This window comes from Triplophysa rosa, linkage group LG23, assembly GCF_024868665.1.
Source record: "Triplophysa rosa linkage group LG23, Trosa_1v2, whole genome shotgun sequence".
Taxonomy (NCBI): domain Eukaryota; kingdom Metazoa; phylum Chordata; class Actinopteri; order Cypriniformes; family Nemacheilidae; genus Triplophysa; species Triplophysa rosa.
In genome coordinates, this window is record NC_079912.1 from 5,634,056 (window position 1) to 5,661,250 (window position 27,195).

The following is a 27,195-nucleotide window of genomic DNA, read 5'->3' on the forward strand; positions in this document are numbered from 1 at the left end:
CCCTAAAGGAAAAAGAGATGAGAGATATCATTTCTGATTCCAGAAAGCACCCCACACCTGAGCTTTCCATTTGAAATCGCATGTTTTTCAGTGGACACCCACCACCCTCCCCCCCCCCACTCAATACATATTTATGGATCCAATGTTTTGGTGTGTAAATGATTTCCAACTGTGCCCAGTCAGCAGATGAATCTCTTTTTGCTTCATTTCCTCAATGCGGTGTGATGTTTCCCATCCTAGTGCACAGATGAAAGATTGAACTCTGAGATTTTCCAAGAACAGTGGTGATTTTTACCTTTTCTGTGTATGCATCAGAAACCTAGGTCTACCTTTTCAGGGAGTATACGGAGGCATGAAGGCATGTCCAGACCCAATGTTCATGTAACTCACTGTCAAATAAGATGACTCCATCTGGTCAGTCTGGTTTGAAAGCACCAAGGATGTCTGCACCTGTCTGGATTTCTCTTGATTCTGTTTAAAACACAGACATAATCTGACAAAAAATATAAAAGTACTTCTGCTTATTTTATTAACCCTTGTGTGGTCTTCTGTGGGACCTGCTTTCAATGTTTACAAAAATGAAGTCATTTTTTTACTTCAGACATTTATTCATTATTCAAGATAATAACCCATAACATCCAAATTAGTCACTTATATCATAACAGAGGTTTTGATTTAACTATATGAGCTAAATATATGAGCTGTCTATGTTGCTGGTAACTGGGACAAAAAAAAAACATCAGTATTTTTACATAAACTTTTCAGGCTAAATTAAAACTGAACATAGCACTAGACTTGACCAAAACGGGAAATTGTGGACAATCTTTCACAGCTCTTCTGCACATAACATATTATAAAAGCTGTCAACACTTTTGCTCTATATATTAAGTTTGCTGTAGGCTTATTTGATATTATTCTCTAAAGCTCATTTGACTTTTTTAGATCATTAGAAAAATCCTTAAATCCTTTGGAGGCTTTATATACAAGAACACTGTCTTGATTGACTGGACAGTGTTTGGGCCCTAACATCCTTTATCTGTTGAGCACAGATTTGACCTTGACAACAATGCACCTGTTCCAGTTGGAGATGGGTCATGTCAGTGCAATGATGTGATCAGAAGGCTGTTTCACATTACCTTTTTTTTCCATAACATGCATTATTGATGTAGCATAAACCAGTCGTCTCTCCCACTCCCACAGATGCCACTGTTTACCCCAGCCTGTGCTGCCCCCCATTTTTTGGGGGGGGTGATATAATAGTTCATTTTGGATCTCCATGGATGTGACTTACTGTTGTCCAGATATGTATCTGGCCTTTAGAAAGAGCAGTGCCTCATTACAGCTTCTCTGGCATGTTATTTCTTACTCACCTTCCCTCAGTCTTTAATAATGCACCACAAATGAGACACCACATCATTCTTAAATGTCTGCTGTTTGTCATCCTGTTCTGTCTGTCTACCCTATGTCTGTACATGTCACTTTCAAGCCCCCAACTAAATAATACAGCTCTTACACATTGACACAATGTATGAAACAAGAACTATACTTTTATTTATTTATATATTTTATATTTATATAAATATTTATTATTTTTTATAAAATAATAGATATCCAACCTATATCAGAAATCTTAGACTATGTACATTTATATAAATTAGCTACATTATTTTAAAGAATATTTATATTCAAGATTTTTTAAATAAAAACAAAAAATATGTTTTTAATAAAAACAAAATGCGTTTTAAGGCATTATGATTAGTTTTATAATTTATTTATAATTCAGTCTACAGTGTGCCGACAAGTCTCCAATTTCACATGCAAAAATATGAAAAGCTTTTTTACCATTGTACCATTGAAGGTCACACAAGAGTGGATTTAATTCTGCCAAATATATGGGAAGAGTTAAAATAAACACTTCTCAGAAATACAATGGTTTTTAAACCTGAATTGAAAGGCAGAACCAAAGAGGCAATCTATTTTTTCACACTTTTCTAGTCTTGTATGAGCTATTCGCAAGGTAGAAAAGAAGCTATTTTGGTCAGACTATTAATGGCTGAGCGGAAGGAAGTGCTGTCTGTTTGACGCTTGACACTCTACTCAACTCCATTGGGTTGAACAAATAAAAAATCTCTCTCGTGTCAAAGAGCTTTGAAAACCCAATTACTCGCAGGGAACAATTATTGTCTGTTTGCGCAGGAACGACAGGCTGCTTGAGCGTTCTGCTACCGTTCATCGAGACAAGGTAAAAACATGGTGCCATTTAAAAAATGGTGACACAGAGACAGATAATAATTTCGGGGATGATTCAAGTCGCTACTGTGTATTTGTGTCTGGTAAAATTAATATTATGAATACTTTAATTTATTTGATTAAATACATATTTTAAAGGTCCAGTGTCAAATTTTTTGGAGGATCTATTGACAGAAATGCAATATAATATACATAACTATGTCTTCAGAGGTGTATAAAGACCTTATATAACGAAGTGTTATGTTTCTATTAGTTTAGAATAAGGACAAACTGCTCTGCAGAGCACATTTCGTAAATACGTTTCCTCTTACAGCAAAGACGTGAAAAAGTACCGATATGTTTGTACTGTGTCAGTTGTCGTAGTGCTTCAAAAGGGAGTGGTAGAGTGAGCCGTTTGTTGTAATTCACAACCTCCCCACTAGATGCCGCTAAAACATCCACATTGCTCCTTTAAATATTTCATTTTATTTAACATTGAAGATGCAGCCAATGATCACTGTTTATTCAGAATATGAAAAGTCTTCGGAAGCACATAATGTTTTTATGTGAGATAAAGATTCAAGTTATTTACTGAAAATTTCCGACAGCTGGGGTCTGCATCTACTTACATTTTATGTACAAAAAGTTTACATTCTGCTATAAAAAAACACATTTTGAATTCCGCAAAAGAAATAAAGTCATATATACTGTAGCCGTTTAAAAAGCCAGAAGGTGATTGAATGATGACAAACTATTTATATTTTGGTGAACTATTGCTTTAACATTTTTGTTTATTTATAAATGATTCATATCCCCATTTTTTTTTCACTCCTGCAACATCACACAAAAACTTGAATGTGTTTGCACTGATAATCTCGATAAATTGGACCTGTTGAATTTAAGACAGGCACTAATAAGCAGTAACACGTCAAGCTCATGCTGAGAATCACACTTCCTCAGACTACAATAACTGAGGCGCTATCTGATCTAATGTTGTTTGTTTTCTCAGGATGAAAAATCCTTTCATAAAAAGGAGTGAGAAAAAGGAAAGCTGATGTAGAAAAGGTGGATAATGGCTTGACTGTCAGTGACACCACAGCCCTGTAAGTGAGTGACTTTGCTAGGACTAATGTGAGGAGGCAGAAAAAAAATACTTTTTAGAGAGATAAATTTGTACAGTAATCTAATTACACTATTGAATATGTAATTAGTAACTAGTAATTAATTACTTTTTCAGAGTAACTTGCCCAACACTGGTGACGACACGCGACTGAGGCAGGCTATAAAAATGCCCTAAAATGCTTTCTCAGGAAAATATAGTTATTTTTTATTTAATATGCTTCATTTTTATTCACAAACAAAATTAGCTTAATTCCCCTTTATATTTCCCTTTATTTCTTGCTGAAATTAAATCGTTTGTTTCATCTTTAAGACTTGTAAACAACAAAAAATGCACAACATTTTTTAAACATTATGATGGTTTATTTACAAATATGACTGAGTATACAGGTATATACTAATGTATGCAAACCCAAAATTTTATTTGTTGTTTTGTTTATCTAATTATTGTTATTGTTCTCTGTCTATGACATGTGAAGACTTATTTCCCTGATGTTATATGTTATGTATAATGTTTGAAATAAAGTATTAAAAAAACTTGACGAAACTAAAGAAGGTTTCTAAATAATGCAGATCATCTTATTTTGACATGACCATTAATAGCCCCTGTGCATATGGACATCAGCATTTGTTTGTGCAAAACAGGGAAATGGAAGCAGAAAGGAGAGATGATGAGTATGAGGGAGGTAAGACTTGATAAACAACCTACTGTACATCCCCAGCCAGTCTGGTCTCAGACATTAGAGGAAAGTGTCTCAGGAAAACCTTTGTCAAGTCTGTAAAATGGCATTGTTGCTTAGAAAAATATTTGTGTTCTGTACTTTCAGAAATTAAATTAATATTTAATCTACTGCTCTAGTTTAGGACATTACATAAAAAGTTGTCAGTAACTATGGCGGATATAACTAGCCTATGTGCAGTAGTTTAATGCAGTACAGTTGGTTCAAAAAATGAACCAACTTTGTTTGGACTTGGCTGTGAAACCGGAAAATATTGTGTTTGTTTTTAGATAAAATATGCTCTTTGTATTAGTTGGAGCCATAAAATGACTGGTTTCTTAAAATATTGTAATTTTAAATTCTTGAAAACATGTAATTGTTGATTGTTATCATTGTGTAATGTAGAATGAAGGCAGATGTGCAAGAACAGTTTCTCTCTGCTTTCATTATGTCCATACAGTGCATGCAAACATGTTAATAACGTTTATGTTAAGTAGCCTACGGTATGTCACAGAAGAAGTACACTCCCGACTCGTCACATATTTACGCTCGGTCAGCGCCCTTCGGCGTCACTTTTGAACGAGCAGGGTACCCCTTTGGCGTCGTTTTTCTACGCGAAGGGCACGCGGATTTTACCGTCATTATGAAAATGTATATTAAATATAATTTGCAATGATGATGTTTCGGGGTTTCATTTAAGTTTAATGGCCAGGATAATTGCGATTACATGACGCTATTCAGACAGTTTCACAGTTTGAGCAAGTAATGTAACAGTTTATTTATCGTAATATAGGCTAAAACACATAATACAAGCAGTCACAATGTCGTTCAAAAATACAGATATTCCAAGGGTACCAACGGGAAACGATCGATTTGTATGAGGAACAGGTGCGAAAGCGCACCGTCCGCCGTAAATCTCAAATCCAGTGAAGAACGACGTTCAAATATTAGGCTTGTTTGAGATGCACCTTGCCTCGCCTGAAAAGAAGACGATAGTAGGCGCCTGCAGAGAGGGGAGGAGTGAAAACAGAGCAGGCAACACGGACACTTCACATATCGCGCTGTCGAGTCGACTGGAAACGTCAGCAACGGAATAGATCGCGTTTGTGTTTTTCATCGCACTTTTCTTGGGCCAACTGAGTCTAGAAGTGAGAAATGTTCTAACACTTATATTAGACAAACTCTCAACCATGTCAAGGCTGTAAGAAATAATTTAGATATGTTCTTTGACAAACGGATGCTTAAGCGTAGAACCTCCTATATAAAGTTTCCAGTTTATCCGAAAAATCAAAGATATTCATTTAAATATTGTATGTGATATTAATCCTTCTGGAGAGTTGCTATATTGTGTAAATTCTGTAACTCATTTCCAGAAAACACAGACCATATTTTCTTTCAGAGCATATTTTTATTCCATTCGTGGAAAAGTGCAATAATTGTGGTTAAATGAGTAAAATGTGTTAGAATTTTACAATATTCAAAATTGCTGTCAAAAGCAAATAATAAAAAGACTTATTCGATAATATAAATTATATATCTTGTTTTGAATTTATTAATATGGATGGATGGACATTTTTTGTCTTCTTTGTTGTTTGGTTTGTTGTATGATGTTTTATTATTTTTTCTCTCTTAAAATTGATGTTTTTGAATGTAAACTGTATACCATCTTGTTTTATAATGTTTTTGTTATACTTTAATAAAAAAAATAAAAAACGCTTTTTATCGTAGATGAAATCGATGCAATTGAATTGCCACTGCTTTTAAGTGAAGGTGGTTATGAGGACAATATACTTCACATAGGTGTGTTTTTTCCATATATAAATCACAAAAACTACTTCAGTTAATGGACTTATTAATGGAGCACTTAAGAAAAAAGATATTAGCTGACATTCTCGCCCAATGAGCATTTAAACTGTGTCGTCAGCAAGTCGTTTACCATCGTGCTTTTCATCAACGCAGTCAGGAGGAAGCAACTGCGCTCGCCTTCGGATTTCGGCCAGGCCGCCTCACCATCGCGAGAGTTTTTTGGCACACGTCAGCATGACATCAGAGCAAGGCAGATGAGGGGACACATTTCTAACCGGCATGCATCTTGCACTGATCACCGGTGATCGATACGCCCTTTTCACATGACGTCACACATCTTCCGTTCTGCCGTGAAGCAGCGTATCGTTACTTCCGCTAGCACTCCAGTTCATAAGGTGGCGATAATGCACTTAATAAGCTTGTTTGCCAACCACCAGTAAAACTCAAGAAGAAGTTACTTGCGCTAGCGACTCAGAATGGAGTTTACCAAGTCCCTTGTACATCTGCCACAAATACTGCTAGATGATGTACAACGTTGTGACAAGCAGAGCGGGACGAGAGAGATGCGAGACCGGTGCAACGCTTATCACTCGTTATCACTCGCATCACCGGCCTAGCGCAGTTCCCTCACGGCCCTCTGCTTGTCAAAAACGTCTTGCAGACAAATTTTCGCTAATGACAAGATCAAAGCTAGAGAAAGGATACAAATTCTTCGTTGATTCTTCGTTGAACAGTACATGTTTGATTATGAAGGTAAGTGTTTTCTTTTCTTTTTGTGTTAGCGAAGGTGCTAGGATAAGTAGTTGAATACATGTTCTGTCAGTTTTTTTTCACTGATGTTAAATTCCAGCTCGACGGCAAATCGGAAGTTCTTCTTCTTCTTCTTCTTCTTGTTTGTTGCAAGACGGATGTTATGATACACTGCTTTGCGAGAAGTTAAGTGACGTCATTGTGAAAAGGGCCTATTCTGCGCAGAATTTGGCCATCTCAAACAAACCTTTTGCCGCAAGAGGAAGTTACGTCACCTTTGATGCCATTGGCTCTCCCATGTCTCGTGACTGATCGCGTCATTTCGTTGGCTTTGAACGTGAAACGGTATTGGCTCCCGCGACCAACTGCATCTAGCTGTTCCGGATTATCTTTTGAATGGGAGCCGACTTCATGCATTCACAGACACGTACGGCATCTTCATGTAAAGTTATCATACGGCTTTGGTGCAAAAATGTCTTAGAAATTAGTTGTTTGTTATATTTTGTAATGCTTTTGGTCAGTTTGTGCAATAAATACCCGTGACCAGGGCTGGATTGGCCATCGGGCATACTGGGCATTTTCCCGGTGGGCCGATGTACTTTTTGGGCCGAAACGGATGCATGGGCCATAGAGATGGACGGATTAGAAGCGTGAATCGGGCGCGTATGCACGGAACGCGAATGCAATTGCGAATCGGACATGTATGCAGGAAAGGGAATGACAGCAGCACAACATACCACTCGCACCCCACATCCAACCCCTCCCCCCACGTCGACAAAAATGGTGGAGGGTCGAAGCTGGTCAAAAATGCCAGGGCCAAATTAACGTCCCAGTCCAGCCCTGCCCATGACTGTACTTTTATTCGCGTGTTGTGTTTTATATGGCTGAGAAGTGGTTAGGTTTAGGGTGAGGTTGGGGTTAGGTGCTACAAAATATTAAAACCATAATTAATTATGCTCAGTCTGGAGCATTTAGCAAACAGCAACACAGTTCCCTGTTCGTCGAAAAACGACGCCAAAAGGGTACCCTGCGCGTTCAAAAGTGACGTCGTGGGGTGCTGACCGAGCGTAAATATGTGACGATTCGGGAGTGAGAACGGGTTTGTAATTATAATAATTATATATTATAATAATCATATTTTATTATATCTTTTCATGCGACAACACTGAAGAAAATTTAACTTTCAGAGCTTTAGGTCTAGCAACGCCCCTGTTCCCTACGGTGTGTTCAGTGCTCCTTACACATTAAGCAAGGAATGGTTGTAAATATTCACTTGACTTGCTACACACAGACAACAAAAAAATCTTGCATGGCACTATTGGGCCATTAAAGACAGAAACACAAGGAACACAATGAGCTCATGCACAAATGTTGACAGAAAGGAGGAGAGGACAGAGAGTTCTGAAGTCATTCTGCAATAAGTGTGAAGAGGGAGAGGGCCCGATGCATCACAGATAAGAGGATTACAGCCCGAGCTTCCTCTAACTCTTGATTTGAGATTTCAAAGCTCCCACAATCATCTTGGGAACCCATCATATCGAGGGTGCTAATCTTCAGTGCCAAAGTCAAAGGGGAAATTTCAAAGCCCTGATGCTTTTGACCTGTTATCTTCACCAGGCCACAGATGGTCAAGGCTTCCTCAGGAACAAATCAGGAGGTGAAAATAATTGCCGGAGGAAATAGCTATTCTAAAGAGGAAGGTGAGGATTACACACAGAAGCTGATGTATTGTAAAAAGCTTAAAAATTTTTAGGAGAGGGCTCAGTTTAAAAGCAATCATTATTTTTGCGGTTATGTTTGATAAGGCTAGTGGCACAGAAACGTCTTGGTTACGGATGTAACCTCATTTCCCTGATGGAGGGAACGAGACGTTGTGTCGAGCCGACAGATGGGGTTCGTACTTGAGAACCTATCGCTTCCGACTTCTTTAGAAAAGGCCAATGAAATTGCCGAATTAAATTTGCATGCCAGACTCCGCCCACAGATATCCGGGTATAAAAGAGAGACTGCATGCTGCATTCATTCACCTTTGTTCTGAGGAGCCTGAGAACCACTCACGACTGCTGCAGCGGGCAGCACGTGTTGTGGCATAAAGGACACAACGTCTCGTTCCCGCCATCAGGGAACTGAGGTTACATCCATAACCAAGAAGTTCCCTTTCTGTTGGTCTCTCACCGTTGTGTCGAGCCGACAGATGGGGTTCCTATGGAAAACGCACAACACTGTACCCTGTCACAATCTCTAGCGAAGCGACGGTGACTGGCCTGGGCGTGTCAGCCATGAGCGCTACAGCGAAATTGTAACCTACCAGTCGGCAGGTAGGGGGTCCCAGAGCTTTTCTTGAAAGGTGGGAAGGCCCCTGCCTTCGGCCCTCACAGGCGGCGGCCTTGTTTCTCTAACAGCGAGAAGCCGCCCGGTACCGTAAGGCCACTGGGTAAGCGCTACTTCCTCAAATGGGGGATGCGCTACAGAGACCACTTCCTACCGCAGGGAGGAGATTAGTGGAGATACCAACATGGTCTCGCCATTAGGGGAGAAATCATGGGAGGAATGTGCGGACTGAAGGAGTTAACCGCAAGGTGGAGGTCCACCTAGGGAAGGTCATGGGTTACCAAGGTGGGAACCAATCATGAGGATACATCAGACGGAACCGCCCTGCTGGGGGGTTACAACGTCCAGTAGCACTAGGTCCGGTTAGAGCTATGTTGTGGATAACTCAGTTGGTACCCGGCCTAAGGGGCAGGGCTACCCTGCACAGCCTGCTCACAGGAGGTACTTGCTTAGTGATGGATGGAGTGACTGTTCTTCACCCAGTGGGGAAAGAAGGGAGGCTAATTAGTACGCTGGCCCACCTAGAAACAAGGGGGAAAGGTACTGTCATAGGCGTACACCCTACCGGCCGTCGGTCTTACCTGATGCCCTGCGAGACTCGAGCTGATACCGGTTTTACGCGGAGGCTGTAGGACCTCGCGAAGGTGTTGGGTGTAGCCCAACCCGCAGCTCTGCAGATGTCTGCCAGAGAGGCGCCTCGAGCCAGTGACCACGAGGAGGCTATACTCCGTGTGGAGTGAGTTCTCACTTCCAGTGGGCACGGGCGATCTTAGAACAGGTACGCCGTAGTGACGGCGTCCATGATCCAGTGCGACAATCTCTGTTTGAGACAGCCCTCCCATTCTGCTGATCTCCAAAACAGACAAAGAGCTGCACAGAGCTCCTGCGGCTCTGCGTGCGGTCCAAGTAGAGGCGCAATGAGCGTACTGGACACAACACGGATGGGGTTGGGTCTTCCTCCCCGGTGGGGAACACCTGTAAGTTCACCACCTGGTGTTTACAGGGGAGTGGTGGGAACTTTGGGCACGTAGCCGGGCCGGGATCTCAGGATAGCGTGAGAATCACCGGGCCCGAGTTCTAGGCAATCTGTGGACACGGAGAATGCTTGTAGGTCCGCTACCCTCTTGAGCGCCATCCGGAGAGCCGTCATCATCATGAGGTGAGAAAGAACAGCATCTCCGAGGGGCTCCAGGACCGCATCAAGGTCGCGAGAGGGTACGGAGTGCAGGTGAGGCGGTAGCCTTCCCGCGCCCCTTAGGAACCAAATGATCACGTTGTGCTGTCCTAGAGACTTACCAGCACCTGGGTCGTGATGAGCAGCAATAGCGGCTACATACACGTTTAGTGTGGAAGGGGAGAGATTACTCTCGAGTCTCTGGAAGGACAGCACGTTGCCGATCGAGCAACTCCGCGGGTCTTCTCTTCAAGAAGAGCACCAGGATGAAGAGGCACCACTTACAGGCGTATAGCCGCCTAGTGGCCAGAGCCCTAGCCTGAGTGAGGGTATTAACCGCCGCAGGGGATAGGCCACTCAGGATCTCCTCGTCCCGTCCAGGGGCCAGACATGGAGGTTCCAGAGAGTCTCGCCTCAACGTTGAGTTGCCGAACACCGTCTTGTAGAGGGTGAGAGCGGCTGTGATAATACCCAGATGATGATGTAGCACAATGCACCGTCGATTGAGAGTGCTTAGGCTGCTGATTATCCTCGACATTGAGTCTCGCCGTGACGCAACGTCAAGTTGCCTAACACCATCGTGTAGAGGGTGAGAGCGGCTGTGATAAACACCCAGAGAGAGAGAAAACTCTTAGAAGTGGGCTGTTGGGACGGGGCAGGATCCGTCCCGGATCGACCAACCAGCGATGGAATGGCTGGGGTCGGGCCCGAAGGTATTCTTGATCTCCCTGGGGTATTCCCATGAGGGCCGCTTCGGCTTCTGCCGTGGCTGCTGACGGGGAGGTGGTCTCCTCTTCGATGTCTTCTTCCTGGGGGCCGCCTGAGTGGGGGGTGCCGAAACCGAAAGGCGTCAAAGAGGACCAGGGCTGCTGGCAAGCAGACGGTGCACGGGATCTCGACGGTCAGAGGGCGGCCGAATCGCGGCGGGGACGATATGCTTGATATCCTCTGTCTGCTTCTTTACTGTCGAGAACTGTGGCTCGACAGTATCACCAAACAGCCCCCCCTTGCGAGATGGGTGTGTCGAGAAAGCGGACTTTCTTGGCATTACTCATCTGTGCAAGGTTCAGCCAGAAGTGTCTCTCCTGGACAACAAGTGTGGACATCGCCCGACCCAGGGCCCGCACGGTCACCTTGGTCACCCGTAGAGCGAGGTCGGTAACGGCACGGAGTTCCTGCATAAGCGCTGGGTCGGACCTCGTGGAGCTCTCTCAACGCCTTGGCCTGATGGACCTGCAGGATGGCCATAGCATGGAGAGAGGGGACAGCTTGGCCCACAGCAGAGAAGCTCTCGACACCTAAGATGCCGAAAAAACCTACATGCTTTGGACGGGAGTCTAGGTCGAGCCCCTGGGGGACATCGACATATCCTCTAGCTGCCCCACCATCGAGGGAAGAAAGGGAACTAGTTGACGTGCAAGCGCTGAAAGGGGGCGTTCCAGGTCATACTAAGTTCCTCATGCACTTCCGGGAAAACACGGCACTGGGGGCGAGTGCGGCTTGGAGCCGCTCTCAAACCCGAGGTACCATGTATCCAGCCGCGAGCGTTGGGAGAGGCAGTGCGGTGCACTGCAACCCAATGCCGGCGGCGCGGAAAAGCATGGCTGACATTTTGACGTCCGCTTCTTCCTGGGCTCGAACCCCCCGAGGGAGGGAGCTCCGAGGAATCGTCGGAGTCAGATGCCAGTAAGTCACCCTCCGATGCTGCAATGGACCTCTCATCATCACACACCGTTTCCGAATATGTGGTTGAGGAACAAGACGGTGGGACCGTCTCATGGGGAAACGGTCAGACGAGCGAGACGAGGTGCGAACGGTCCACGAGCCGGTGGCTGACGGATTAGCGCTCACAGTAATCCTCATATCACCCTCGCTGCTCGCAGTAGCGGACGGCAGGGCCGTAGCCACTGCTGTCACGGAACGGGAAGCAGACGAGGTGGTGGCTGAGTCCCGTGGGAACACAGCCACCCGTGACGCAACGTCTGAATCGTCAACCGCCAGCAGTGTGGGCAGGACGTATCCACAAGGGCTGCCCCAGTGTACTGGAAGCAGACATCGTGTCCGTCCCCCTCCTCGATGAGTGTGTTGCACCCACAAGAACAGCGGGACATGCCACGCTGGAGAAAAAAACAAAAACAAATAAAAAAAAAGAGAAGCCCAGGGGAAGTCGCTGCAGGAAGGGACCATCCGCTGCACCACATCGTAAGATTCCAGCAGTAATTCGGCGTAGAGTTGAAGTCTCGAAGTCGATCAGTGTGAAGGCTCCGAAGAAAAAAAGGTGAATGAATGCAGCACGCCGTCTCCCTTTTATACCCGGATATCTGGGGGCGGAGTCCGGCATGCAAATTTCATTCGCCAATTTCATTAGCCTTTTCTAAAGAAGTCGGAAGCGATAGGTTCTCAAGGACGAACCACATGTGTCGGCTCGACACAACGTCGAGAGACCGACAGAAAGGGAATGAAACATTTCTGCTAAAGTTAAAATGAAAGCAAAAGTCACCCAATTTATTTTCTTGCTGCGCGTCTCATTCTGAACGATTCACTGGTGCATGTTATTTCAAAGAAAAGAAAACGATTTCTAATATTTAATCAAGAAAACTTTCTGAGGAACTTTGATCAATATTCTTTTCGGTTGACATCATAATGGCCCTTCAATATCCTATCTGATAAATGCACTAAGCACATGAAACCAGTGTAGTAAACCCAATGAGATGTGTTTTTAACTACAGGGGCCAGGATCTAGATAAAGTTCTGGGTTAAAATTTACTACTCAGAAAATCTCTGCTGGCAATGTAGTACTTCATGCATGTGTTCATGTCAATTCACTGAGTTCTTTGGAAACGTTTTAACTTTTTATGCTGGTTCTTAGTCGTATTCTGCACAATAGTGGAAAATTATGTCCTCATAATCTTTTATCAAAATCTAGTAATTGCCTTTAGAGCCCTGAAAATACTTTTATGGGTTGGACATCTTTCATCTGGCCCAGGGGTTAAGTTTAAACGTGCTTTAAAGGGGGTTGTTTACCCTCCAAAAAATTAAATGTAGTCATCATTTTCTCACCTTATACAGTATACAGCTGAAATTAAGAGACCATTGCAAAAATTGATTGAATCATCAGTTCTAGATGTAATGACAACCCACTCCCATTCTAAGCAAATAATAAAAACTAAAATAAATTAACTGGATTTTGGAAGAACACATTGGACCATACGGGCTTTACATGAGTAAATAATCATTACATTTTAAATTTTTTAGGTGAACTAGCTCTTTAAAATACAGATTTTTCTTCTCTTTCTCAGTGTGACAGAGTTATTATAGATTCCAAGCAATAAAAAGTGTTTCTATTTACAAGATCTGAAGCTTATTTCCCCCAGTGTCCCCTTGTCTGTTTGAAAACAGACTGCTGCTTAGTTGCCGGCCTTCTGTGCAAGTGCTAGCCTGACACGTGGCAGTAAATCACCTCAAAAAATGGGCTGCAGTTTTTCCACAAAGCAAACTAGCCCAGCGGCTATCCCTGTAAAATGTGTTTAATCTCCAGCACTTATGTGATCATCCTTTTAAGGAAATCAGGAGTGCTGTTCGAGTGCCAGGCAGTGGATATGTTTGCAGGGGGATTTTATATATTGTGCTGAGAGACCGTCTCTGGTTTTATGGATAGTGTTTGAGAGGGTTCAGAGAGATTAGCTCTAAAGCTTGGTGAAAAATAACTGGAACAGAAGATGCGGTAACCGGCTCTCTCTATACAGCTGAAATGTTAGCATTTAACACGATATTCCAACACACCCTGTTGAAACACAGCATATGCTGGTTAGGTATGTTTTGAAGAAAAGTAGCTGATTTGAGCTGGTTTAAGCTGGTCATGTGCTGGTCCAAAACTGGTCCCAAGGAACTAGCTCCTAGCTCAGGACCAGCTTAAACCAGCTCAAAGCACCTACCAAGCTTCAAAACATACCTAACCAGCATATGCTGTTTTTTTTTCAACAGGGCAATCTAAAGTGATCACATGTTGTGTTATTTCTCATAGAAGCATTTTTATATACGTGGTCATCAATCAAGAATCCAATGGCCAGTTTAAATAACCAGTTTGGACCTGATAGACACCAGCTATTTTTCAAATCAGCTATTAGTTTAAGGCGGATATTCCAGCAGTGATGGACACATTGAGAAGACTCATAGATAGCATCTCCAACAGCTCTCTGCTGGATTTAAGCCGATGAATAAATCCTGCAGTTTGGATTATTGTGCAAAGTATTGGCAGATTTATTCTTTTGTACCATTTTATGTCTTCCGCCAAACAAAACCAAGGTAAGACAGGTTAATGAGACATGACAGAGGTTACTGTTTAATTTATTCTGTTCATCATCGTACTCTGACTTTAGAAAACCCTAAACCTATCAAGCAACCAATCATTAGACTACAGACAAGTAACTTTAGATCTCTGAATGGCTCAGGATTCTTGCAGGTGTCCTTTCGTCTGAGAAAGTGTTGACTGTATTCATTTGATTTGTTATAGTAAATGTTCATATTCCATATAATAGAATTCAGAATGCATATTATCCTAATGCTGCTTTACAACGAATAAAAAGCAGATGAGGAAAAACCTTGAGATGAACTTCTACGGCTCAGTACATTATGCTGGAATAAAACCACACAATAGATACCTGAACTGTCTGTCTTCACACAAGGAGGAAATATAACAGCTAAACCTCACTACTAAAAGTCGATTTTATGAAATCTTTACCTTTAAAATTAGAATGAATTGGAAAATACACATGTGGACTTCTTAAAACTGCTATCCCAAAATCTTAAAGTCTACCTTCAACTTCTCCAAAGCCGCGTTCCCACCACAGGAACTAGTGGCGGTACTTGGCTTCCACTACAGGAACCGGATCTAGATAAAGTTCTGGGTTAAAATTAGCCTCTCAGAAAATCTCTGCTGGCGATGTAGGACTTCAGGAACTTTTGGAGATGGGACTTAGGCGCTGAATATGAAGATTGTTTGAGTTCACGCAGCATTTGGATTGGTTGACTCTATGCAGCTTTTTGCAATGTCGCACAAAAAGACAATTCTTGTCCATCACTTTGTATGACGTTTAACATTACCACCCCCTCCTGCACTGGGAGGAGCAGTCTCACACATTCCTACATCACAAGACCATCTTGCATAACCTTCATGGTACTTTAGACTACGATGCAAACATAGACAGCAACAGGTCTGGGGGGAAATGTTCCTGGGACAAATTGTTCAAGGTAGTTTCAATGGAAACGCGGCTAATCTATCTGCGATGGCCAGCCAACTGCGTGTCTTCTAGTATACATCCTCACGATATTGTTAAGAAATCCTCCTCAAGCCACCGGGCTATAGTTAAAGCACTTCCTCTAATTCAAAGCAGGGCAGAACATGTCTAAAAATAATTTCCTACACGTCCTCTTAGGAAGTCTTGATATCTCATAAGTCAACCTATTGCTTTTACTTCACCATGCATAACTTGCTTGAAGGGCAGAGGGTTAGGGTGGAAGCAGTTGGGATCAATAGAGCATGTCTTGTGGCTCATCTTTAGAGCAAATTTAAAAGAGTCATTTCTCATCATTTTTATTACATTATCTGCTTGGTCTGGCTGACCCATCGTGGTATGAGAGTCTGATAATGTCATTAACATTCAGGATGCATGTGAGGAAATTTCCACCCATGGATCATTGGCACGTATGAAACTCAAGTTCCGGTGTTTCATGGACTTTATGTCCTTCCTGCGTTTCATGAACTTTATGTACTTCCTGCGTTTGTATAAAAGCATAGACGTCCTGTTAAACATCAAAACTGCAAAAGATCATGTGTGCCGTTACTTCTTACCGCTAAATGATGTGTAAGTGCTTTGACTCCCAGGCATATCTAAGCTCTTATTTGATTGAATCAAATGGGAATGCTTTGATCAAATTCTGGTATTGCAGTAGAACGCCTTAGTGCTCACTCTTTTTCCATTTTCACTAAATGGCAGCCCATTTTCCACATCATACAGATGGAGCCAGCTCTCCATTTACTAATGCACCAGACAATACAGCGAGTTCGAATTCAGCCGACATTTAACTGGCACCAGTCATTTAGTCTGTGTATACAGACCTCTTTACCCAAGGGTATTTTGCATAGAGCACATCATCTAGATTCGTTTACAGTATAGGCAGTGATCGGGATGCAGTGATTCAGGGCCCAATTACCTCTTATTTGTGTAGGCTACTACAGCTGTGTACAAATGCAAACTTCCAGTTTGACTGCCACGTAAAGTTTTGACTGTCCTTACACCCACTTTCAGACTTCAAATATTTTGAGATGTGACTGTGCTTGTCCTATTTTAGCATGTGCAGAAATATTCTCAAGCTGTTGACAGACCGGTGAATTTAAGGACAAACTAATGGCATCAGGAATGTGTGCAAAGAGCAAAACCTTTACCCGTGAAAAGTTCACCTGAAATGAGAATTCTGTCAGTATTTACTCACTCCAAACTTGTTGTTCAATACTGTATAATTCACATTCTTTTATGCAACACAAAACGTGAGGTTTTGAGGAAACTTTGAGCTGTTCTTTTCATAAAATGACAGAATCAGTGGGAAGATCAAAAAATGGCACCATAAACACAGTCAACACATTTTCTGCTATGTGCTAAGTGTTAATATGATAAGGTAAATGTGAAAATGTTGGATTAAAATGTCCAAAAAATAAATCAATAAAATAATTAGATTCATACACGTTTGAATAATAATAAAAAAAAGAAATGTGAGCTATAATGTGAGTGAAGCAGTTTTTTTTACAAAGTTTCCTCCAAAACAGGGGTCAACCTTTTTTACTCCAAGCCCCCCCCACACACTGCATTCAACATTATTCAAAGGCCCCCCTCCTACTCACAAAAACAAATAATACAATATATCTTGGTTTGTAGTTGTTTTAAAATGTATTTTAGTGCTCATTTTGTCTAGTTTTAAATTATTAGTCATCCTGAGGCCCCTTTGGAAGTCACCTGGTGTCCCCTTGTGGGCCACGGCCCCCCTGTTGAGAACCACTGCGCAAAAAGATCTTTAGGACCAAAATAAGCCATGTGAAACATCGTTTTTCACTTTAATTACACTTTCAATGCTGACTCACTGCATTCAAATAAAGGTATCTGAGGTATGACCATCACAGCAATGTCCACAAAAAGTTGTGCGGTTGATATAAATGTACGTGCATGGAGAAGACTGAAATGATGAATGCAGCATCCATGCCGATCAATAATGCATTTGAAAAACAATTACATTATGGTGGGAGGAAGTATTGTGAGAGGGCATGTTGTTTATGGAGGATAGTTTCCGGCTCATAAATAGCAGAAATGTGTTTGAAGAAAGCTCAATGTTTCAAATGACAGTTACGACCATGTGATGTCATTCTGAAAGTCACTTCACAAATGTTATATTATATGGTTTATTGCAAGACTGTTGTGCGTTTTTATTGAGGCCTTTACAGTAAGCAAGGTCAACACTATAGATAAACTAAAAAAAGATACAATTACTTGTTTTTCAACCTCAGATATTTACAAAACATGTTTGTTCATCCATCATAAATGTTTTCTTTTCAGTACTTTTTTTAACAAAAACAAATAAAAACTTTTTCAATGACAAATATTGCTCATTTATATGCGGTATATGTCTATTTGTGAAGTATATTTATTTGTTTATGGCTGTATTGGTAAAATAAATAATGATCATTGGGAAAGTAACAAAAATATTTAACATATCATACATGGGTTAAAAGCTAGAGCGAGAGTGTCTTTCTCTGTACAAAGCTATTGTATGATTTTTTTAAACCCTGGATTGTAATACACAAGTAATCCATTTTTTTTATTTTCTTCCTTTTTGAATCTTAACAGGTTTAATCATTATGAACAGTCAATGTGCTGTGTTATCATTGGCAAGAGCTGTACACTATGAACATTCTTTTGTGTGAACAAAACAGGACAATTCAAACATGCATGAAACATGCCTAAGTGCAACGAGAAAAGCAAGGGATTTGTAAGCTTTCATTTTATTCAGTTCATTCTCATTTTCTGTATTTCGAGTACTTAATATATTTTAATATAGAGAACAATGTTGGAAGACTCATGCAAATTCAGCTCACGCAGGCAGAGCACAACCCAGGAGGTACTCACGCATGTAGCGCCGGAAAATGCAAAATAGCTCTCTTGCACTGATATCTCTGAATCCTGCAACCTGACCACCCCGGTGCTCCACCTACAACCTCGGCCGAGCGAAAAGCTCGTGTTTTACTACTTTGCTTTGACAGAGTTCAGGATAACAATGTGTTTTAATGCTAAACTAAATCTCCCTTTGGCCCTTGTGTCGTGGTGGACTGCACGGTAATCTGCATGCGGGGTGCGTTGCCAGGGATTCTCGGTTTGAACTAAATTAAACTCATCTCAGCTCACTGAGTGACTTAAAATGGGATTTGGCGCGCAAATGTAATCTGAATCTGAGTTTAGAAAGAAATGTTACGTATCTTTCATTCAGGGATGACAATTTCTTAGCTGTTTGATTTGATTAGACTCGAAGCCCTCCACTAAGCCCTCAGTAAACAAGCATACTTTGAAGGTATTAGCATTCAGAAGGAATCATTGCGTCTTGAACATTACAATGACACTGTTTATTCTTCGCCTCACTTTAGATTCGCCAGCATTGCGGTCTGGTCAGGATAGAATGACACTTACAACGTAGGCTTTACTATCTCGGACGGTTTCCTTGACAACTGTGCATTTTATGGCCATGGATGTTTGGATAGAGAAGCTGCATCTATATACGATGGTAATTGATGCCAAGAAGTCAATCAACCCTTTTCACAGCATCTCCATTGATGACTTCAGCCATCCAGCCATAAAACTTCTCTAACTCATGGGGGTAGTCCAAACTTTTGGCCCATGGTGATTGGAAAGAGGAGAATAGTTTCTCAGCATTTACTCAGCCTCATTGCTTTTGCACCCAGACAGGAGCAGGTGAGTTTTAGGCGACGCTTGAAGCACGAAACACTGAGACTGGAAAGCAATCTCGATGCCAGCGAAGCATCCCAGGGCCTTTGCTGTAAACAAAGAGTGGTAAAAGCTTTAGTTACTGATAAAACTCTGAGACAGATCAAGGCTGAAAGGCTCAACAGGACTAGAACAACAAATCAAGGGCCCATCGCTTTGTGTTTGCCCAGGGACTCTATGTACTATATTATAGCATTATTCTTTGTAGCTCTGGAGGGGACTTCTGATGGAAGAACCACTCAATGCTATTCAAAATCACCTCCATAAGTCAGGAGATAGCTGGGTGGTCGGCAAGCGAAGTGAAGTGTAGCCAGATCTTGCCATATTTTATTAGACTTGTGTTGAGATGTCCAGAGAGGGCATAAGACAAGATTTTGTTTGCTTTAGTGCAGTGGCGTTGCTAGGCCCTTTTTAGGGGAGCTAAAGGCCCCCTAAGTTCTATCCTAGCCCCCCCTAAAATATTGTGAGTAATTATGTAATCTGTACAAGAATTCGAGATCGCTTTTAGTCCCCTTTAAAACTCTTATTATGAAAACGGCGACAGTCTGCGTTATTTAGTGAGCGCATTCTTCAGTTCACAACAGCACAGAGTGGAGTGAACGTCATAAGCAGAGTAACGTTACAAGGTGTGTGCATTAACACAACATCTGCGTATTTGCCATTATTTTCTTATAATTGCAGCTCAATATGATGCGGTAGCGTTACAAGACCCTTTACCATCCACTGTAAAAAAGTTTTGTCTGCGTTCACCCCTCGTTACTCCAATGACGGCATACTTTAGAACATGGTCACGATTATGTTGTAGCGCACAGAAATGTGTCATTCATGATGATGTGCTGTTTTATTGTTCTGCACCTAGTTACAGAGAGCTGACGGTAGTTTTGAGAGCCCCGGGAAAGATGACGGGCAGATAGAGTTACTGTAGTTTTCATTATTAATTTAAAACATATTGTGGATGTGATAGATGAAAACGCAGTCATGCACAGGAGTGACAGCGCTCGTGCTAATCAGAGTGAATGGCAGGGAAAAATCAAATCAAGCTATTCCTACTACTAAATAATGATTCAGCAGTTGATTGTGACATTTATTATATGGATTTGTGGCTGTTGTTGTCACTTTGAATTATAAATGTTGCAGATTGATCGATTAATGTGATATATAATATCTTGTATGGTTTTCTGCATATTCTTTCTTAATTATTTATTTTAGTAATGTATACAGTAGGCCTATCTGGTGCTTAGAGAGTGGCTATATATATATATATATATATTTATATATATCCTCATTGGAGGCTGAGTCCCCCTAATATTGAAAACCTAGAATCGCCCCTGCTTTTGTGCCTGCCTGGTGAACAGAACAGATTTTTGTGACATTTGGTTTGATCACTGAAGCAAAAGATGAAACTTAATGTTTCATGTTATAATAGGCATCATGTCCAGGGCCGGATTTAGAACACATTGGCACTGGGGCTATAGCAAACCCAAGGGCCTCCTTCATTTTATTGCCACGCCACAGTGTCTTCTACAGTCTTTATTACATTTTCTTGCTATTATTATTATATTTAGTTTATTTTATCTAATTTTCTACTATTTGAATTTCATTTGATATATTATATGTAATTTAATTATGTATTTTATATAAGCACAATAAACTTACCAGGCTATTAAAAAAACATTAACATTAACTCCAGATATGAACTTCAAACAAACAGCTTTCCAAAATCAGCAAAAACAATTGCAATCATACTGCCTTAATGTCACGGTTTCCCTCTGTCTCTCCCCGTGTTTCCCCCTTGGACTTCATCACACACGCTCCTCCATGCTCCCGCACCTATTTCTAGTCTGCAGTCACCCTCACCTGCCAATGATCACTCCATCACCAGGACTCTATTTATACTCACCCTGTTTTCATGTTCTTTGTTGTGTCTAAAATGTAATGTGTTAGTGAATGTTGTACTCTCCTGATTCCCTTTGTGATCATTAAAGTGTTCTTTGTTTTTGTAAATACCTTCGTCTGTATTCCTGGGGACATTCCGTTACAGAAGACTCGACCGCCAAAATGGATTATGACTTCAACACATCTCCATAGGATATCCTCCTCTATCATCTGTCCCCAGATGGCCGTCCTTTGGAGAGGTACGTGGAGGAGTTTTTAGAAGTCAGCCATTGGGTGAGTTGGGATGACCACTCGCTCAACAGGTGTTTTCTGATGGGGCTGGATACATGGCCCTCCGTGCTCTGTCTCCTGAGCTACGTGAGTGGCCAATGGCAGAGTTCATTAATTTTGTCCTAGAACTGAATGGCTCTCGCTTCTCCGTGAGCGAGGCCATTTTGGACAAAATTAATGAACCTCCGGTCTCATCCCTCTGCCCGTTGAGCGACCCAGCTCACCCCAACATCAAGGCTAAATCAACAAGGCCCCACCGCCGTAATAAATTGCTTCAATGCTCACCCAAGCCGACGCCTCGACGCTCACCCGAGTTTCCCCTGGACCTGGAACAGCTGTTGCGGGAGTTCGATCCTCTGTACATTAAAGGGGACCCCGCAGCGCTGTCTGAGCCATTTAAAGGGGAGCCTGCTCCCAAGCTGCCAGAGCCTAGAGGTCTGCAACTGAACCCGAGGCTATTTATTAAACATTATCCCCGTCGGGCTCGGGTCGGGTTCGGAATAATGTTTAATAAATAGCCTCGGGTTCGGGTTTGTAACTAAAAAAAATATAGGCTATATACAAAGTTTGCGTGCTGTGGCGTGTGTTTGCGTGTTTGCTGCGTTGTGACAACAAAAAACTGTTTTTCGAATAAACTGTTCTGCGCATTTGCTCCCGCCTCCTGCTCTTGTCCTCGTTGTCACAACACAGCAGGTGATGTTAAGATGAGTGCGATAAAGCAAAATATTAGCGAGGGAAAACTTATTAAAGTTCCAAATGATGCAGGGAAAGCTGCACTCTGGAAGAATTATGATCTTGTCATTACTGTCAAGACTGGCCCGTAGTATCCTCAGCATCCCTGCAAGCAGCAGCGAGAGGAACTTCAGTGTAGCTGGGCTGATGTAACTTTTAATCAGTAGTCAGCTGCAAATATGGCTTGACCCAAAAAAATTCTAACAAAAGGTTTCTCGGTGGTTTACAGTAGTATCAGATGTACTTAAAAACATACTAAAAGTTTACAAAAGTTTGACTCCAAGAAAGGCCCCATTTTCAAAATGGCGGTCGTCATGTCCTTAAAATGACCATTACTCATTTGTATTCCTCCTAGACCAGGAATACTGGTGCCTGATACATGTTTTGGCCGTGTAATATTCTAATTAGCATATTTGCATGATAGATAAGTGATAACAAGTACAATTATATATTAAAGCAATTGGTTACAACCATATTTATGCGAAAAATAAGTACAATTTCCTTTAAGTAATTGCATTTTCTCCTTTCTCATATCGTTTTGCCTAGTGTTGGTGGTTTCTGTGGTTCATAACCATTCTTTTGATTCCAATAAAGAATAAATTGCATTGATAACATTGCAGCCCTTCTTCTCCAGCTCCTCGGTCATAAGATTGATAAGTCCTTGTTTGTTGCAAGATCTGGAAAGGAAAAATCCTTTCTTCCCACAAACTCAATCTCTGCATTGAAGTTAATGATGGGGTGAGTGTTTTCGCCACGTCTCTGATGCGTATTGTCTTTGATGGAAGGACCTTCGCTATAACCATCAAAAACGACTGTTGCGTTACCATAATGGCATATGGTAAAGTCTGCATATGACTGTGCAATGGCACCGTAACTGTCGGTCTTTTTCCATGCCAAGCGGTGAACCAGGGAGCCAACGTCAAGGACATAACAACTCCAATTTAAGTAACTTTTGTGTGCAATAACTTTTACATTGAATGTCAAGTCTGTGTTTTAGCAAAAAAGGAAATGTGTCCAAAAACACGTACTGAGTAGGAGTTACATGACATAGGCTAAATCATTTACATCTCTGGTTCACCCATCAATGATAAAACCTTACAGTAATCTCACAAAATCATGTATTCCATAAGTATGTAATCACGCGCAACGTTTAGTATGTTATTACTACAAAATACTACAAAAAACAGCTGAGAAACCTTTTGTTAGATTTTTTTTAGGGTTCGGTGTTTTTTTTTCAAATATGCAGTCGCCTACAGAGGAGTACGGCGCTCAAACCATCAAGAGTAGTTTTTGTGTTTGAAGTTTGAGTTCCAGAGGGTTCAAAAAATATTTTTGACTTTTACACCTGTTCACCCACAGCAAAGTTTGGTTATTGGTAAGTCTGTGCTATCTGTGATTTTTTCGTGTGTGTTCACTGCTGAGGGGGCCGCCGTGACTTGATGAAACTGTGTTTGCTTACATGTAGCTATTTGTTCAATTATCACCACAAGCACTCATAAAATGCAGCATATTTCAACAAAGCTTGCTGTTAAACGCACTTTGGGTTCAGGCTTAAAATGTAACTGTAATGGTCGGGCCGGGTCGGGTTAAACTATCTCGGGTACGGGCCGGGTTCAGGCTTTCGTTTAAACCCCGTGTAGACCTCTACCAGAGCCTGCTTCCAAGCCGCCAGAGCCTGCTTCCAAGGTAACTCACCTTCAACATGTAAAGAACATTGATATGCAACGGTGGGTGATGCTAATGTGTAATTATTTGTAATGTTTAATAAATGTGTAGCCACTGCACCCGGGAATTTCCTTGGGCACAATGTTTCTTCCGAAAGTGAACTGAAGTAGTTAGTTAGTTCTTTTTGTAATTTTAGCTGTAAGATTAGCGTCACGTTTTTCTCTTTAAACTTTATTTCTCCTTTTTGCGCACCACTTTCCCTTTTTTTTCACAGAACACCAGCGAGCCAGGTGGAATACTTAATATTCTCGACATGCGAAAACATATCGCAAAGAGGTTTTTCCCAACGTGATGGTGCAAACTGTAAAGTGATTTTTATTGGACTCTGAATTATATCAGTCAGGAACATTTTCCAATAAATTGAAGAAAGTGTTTGTGTTTGACCGAGGAAAGAAATTCATATGAGGTCAGAATTTCCTCAGTTATGGCTGAGCTATTCTTTTAAATAAAATCAACAATGTACATATAAAGCTTGACATTGGTTAAACGCTGACTGAGAAATGAGAGAGGACGCTTGAGAATTTGCAAGTGCAGTGGAGGGTATGAGAAAATCCCATTAAATAAGGGGAAGCTGAAGAAATGTATGTCAAACATAACCAATTAGGTAGCAGACAGAATGTTCATGCCTCACTATGATAAAAACAGATCAAACTGTGGCTTCAGGTAAAATTGACTCATATTTACACATTTTGCAGAGACTTACGTCCAATAGGGTATGCATTTTATCAGTATGTGCCTTCCCTGGGAATCGAACCCATGATCTTGACATGGCTAGCCCCATACCCAGCTGAATAACAAGAAAGTTTAATAAGAAAGTTTCTAAGTTAACTTTCTCAAGCCAGATATTATTTGTACCATCAATCACTGTGATGCCAGCTAGCTGGGGACATACGATATTAAAATGTTTTCTACAAGTGTGAAAATAAACTATTTCTGGAGGGAAATTGCACAATTGTAGTGAAATATAACATGTCCTGTTCACATTTTTTAGGTTTAACATTTGAATATCCTCGCAAGTTGTTGGATTTAAAAGAATTCCTCCGAATTCCTTCCGAATGTTTGGGTTATTTAACGTTACAATGATTTTTTCCGTTGACCGGAGCAACAAGCTTGTATTGTGAATAATGTGGTAGCTGCAGCCTTTCTCTGTTTTGAGTTACAAACGTGCTGCCTGAAGGGAAACGGGGAAAAGGGTATAAAATGAAACCGCGTAACCCTCTCACCTCCTCTGACGTGCAACTTGATATCACAAATATTATTTACAGAGAAATACAAATAAAAGTCTGTGTTTGTCTTCACAGTTGGCAGAAAGAGTCTCGATTTTCGTGTTAACGCGGCATATATGAGCGGAGAGGGCAGTAAAAATCGCCGGATCGCCATCCGCCCCGCCAGCTCAGACATTTATCATGAACCTCAAGGTCAAACAGAGATGCTGCTGTGACTGCCAGAGGAAACTGACTGTACTGTATAAGAGAGGAAGAGGAGGGTAAGATACAGATAAGGATCGTGTTCATGTGGGAAATACAGATTTAAATGTGGTCATGCCATGTCTTTTTTCTTTCAGTTCTACCCATAATTTTCTGTCATTGTCTCACTTTCGCTGTTAAATAAATAGCACAAAAAAATGTGTCTTCTGTATTACAACAACACACTGTCTGCAAACACGTAATCAACAGCGAAGCGGTGAAGCGGAGGCCACGACAGCAGACCCTGGCCCCTGATTATCTTTAATAACAGTCTGTTTGTTATTTATTATCATCTGGCAAATTTCCCATTTAATTGCGTGATTAAAAATATCAGCAGATGCCCACACAAAACACAGCCACCGTCATTATGCAAAGTTATCGCTAATTAATAATTCGGCGTCATTTGGACAATCTTTTTTTAATTATGGAGATGAATGAAAGTCTTCCATCTGAAGTAATGATAATTACCTGCGGCCGTGTTGTAAACTCATCATTCTTTCTTGCTGTCCGGGGTTAATATCATCAGGGTGCATTACGCCCCTTCTGCCCATTAGCTCAGAGCCTTGTGTTTTATGGATGTTTTTAAATGGAACACCTACAGTACACACACCTACAGACACTTATCTACGCAAGTATACACACTGTCATAATGCCTGTGAGGTTAGGTGTGTGAACAACGCACATTATTATTACACACACTAGCTGCTAAGTCGTATTCCAAACATAAGAGGAATTTTGAGGAGACCCACAATGCAATGGAGTGACGAGATCACATGTTGAGCTAATGTAATGTATACCGTCTTTACAGTCTATACAGACGGCCTCATGGAGGGAGGTCCATGTCTGTTTGGACTATTTAAAGATCTTCAGAATTGTATCGGAAGGTGATTATACATTACAGGTCTCATATACATTACAACTTGTTCATGCTTCATTACGTTCATTTCTTCGGAAGTAGCCTGTTTTGTTCCGGAGTACCACAGTAAAACCACCCACACTCATGTCATTCCTATATGACTTTCTTTCATTAGTTGAACTCAATTTTTTTTTAACAAAAATATCTGTCACTTTATGTTAATGTATACCGTATGTTCCAACTTGTTGAACTGAAGCTCAATAAAGCACACCCATCCATCAAAAAGTCATCATTAATGTAATCCAAAAAGTGACATAAAGTGACACACTAGATTTGTGTGAGAAAACAATTCATATTTTGAGTAAAACTGAAAACCATACATTAAAATATGGAGACACCTCTATAACTTCAGATCTCTTTGGTTCTCGCATGTCTTACAAATGTATACTTTGTCACGTGTTTTCAGCATGTTCCAATATTGGAATTTAGAGCACTTATGGGTTTATTTGTGTTTTGCTAAATAAATTCAAAATATTGTTTTCTCACACACCTATCGTTCGCTTAAGTCATTTCATCGCCTTGGAATTATAAGGTTCTGCATTCTGAGCAGTTTTGAGCTCCAAAGTTTTGGCCCAAAATGTACACAACATAAAGAAAAAACACCACAAAGTGTAAACAGAATGAGAATATGTGAATAACTCAATTTTTACATAAACGTCAGAAACTTATAATTCCAAGTCGACGATTTATTAACCAACTGGAGTAATTTGGATTAATTATGATTGGAACCAACTTTTTTGGAACCAGTTAGGACTGAAATATGGACATTTATCCTTTACAAAGTGACCAGTGTTGCCAATTAGATAAAAAACCCTGCTTGGAGAGTTGCTAAATATCATGTACACGATGCAATGTGGTAATTATGTTGTGATAACTGTATTTATATTACACATACACACATATTCAGGCATTTTGAGCAAGTAATGTAACACACGTATTTATTAAATAACATTAAACACATGATACAGAACAGTTAAAATGTTTAAAAAGTACAAATATTCCAAGTGTACCGAGGTCA

At 41.2% G+C, this 27,195-nt stretch overlaps 1 long non-coding RNA gene across 2 annotated transcripts; it reads left to right on the forward strand.

The window, feature by feature from the left end:
• Positions 1–2,170: 2,170 nt before the first annotated feature.
• On the forward strand, positions 2,171–21,294 carry LOC130547397 (uncharacterized). Of its 2 annotated transcripts, none has more exons than XR_008961877.1 (3): positions 2,171–2,242; positions 3,239–3,332; positions 21,214–21,294. It is a non-coding gene; the product is annotated as an uncharacterized LOC130547397 (long non-coding RNA). The 2 variants fall into 2 exon arrangements; XR_008961876.1 differs by lacking the exon at positions 21,214–21,294 and adding an exon at positions 3,467–3,553.
• The last annotated feature ends 5,901 nt before the right edge of the window (positions 21,295–27,195 follow it).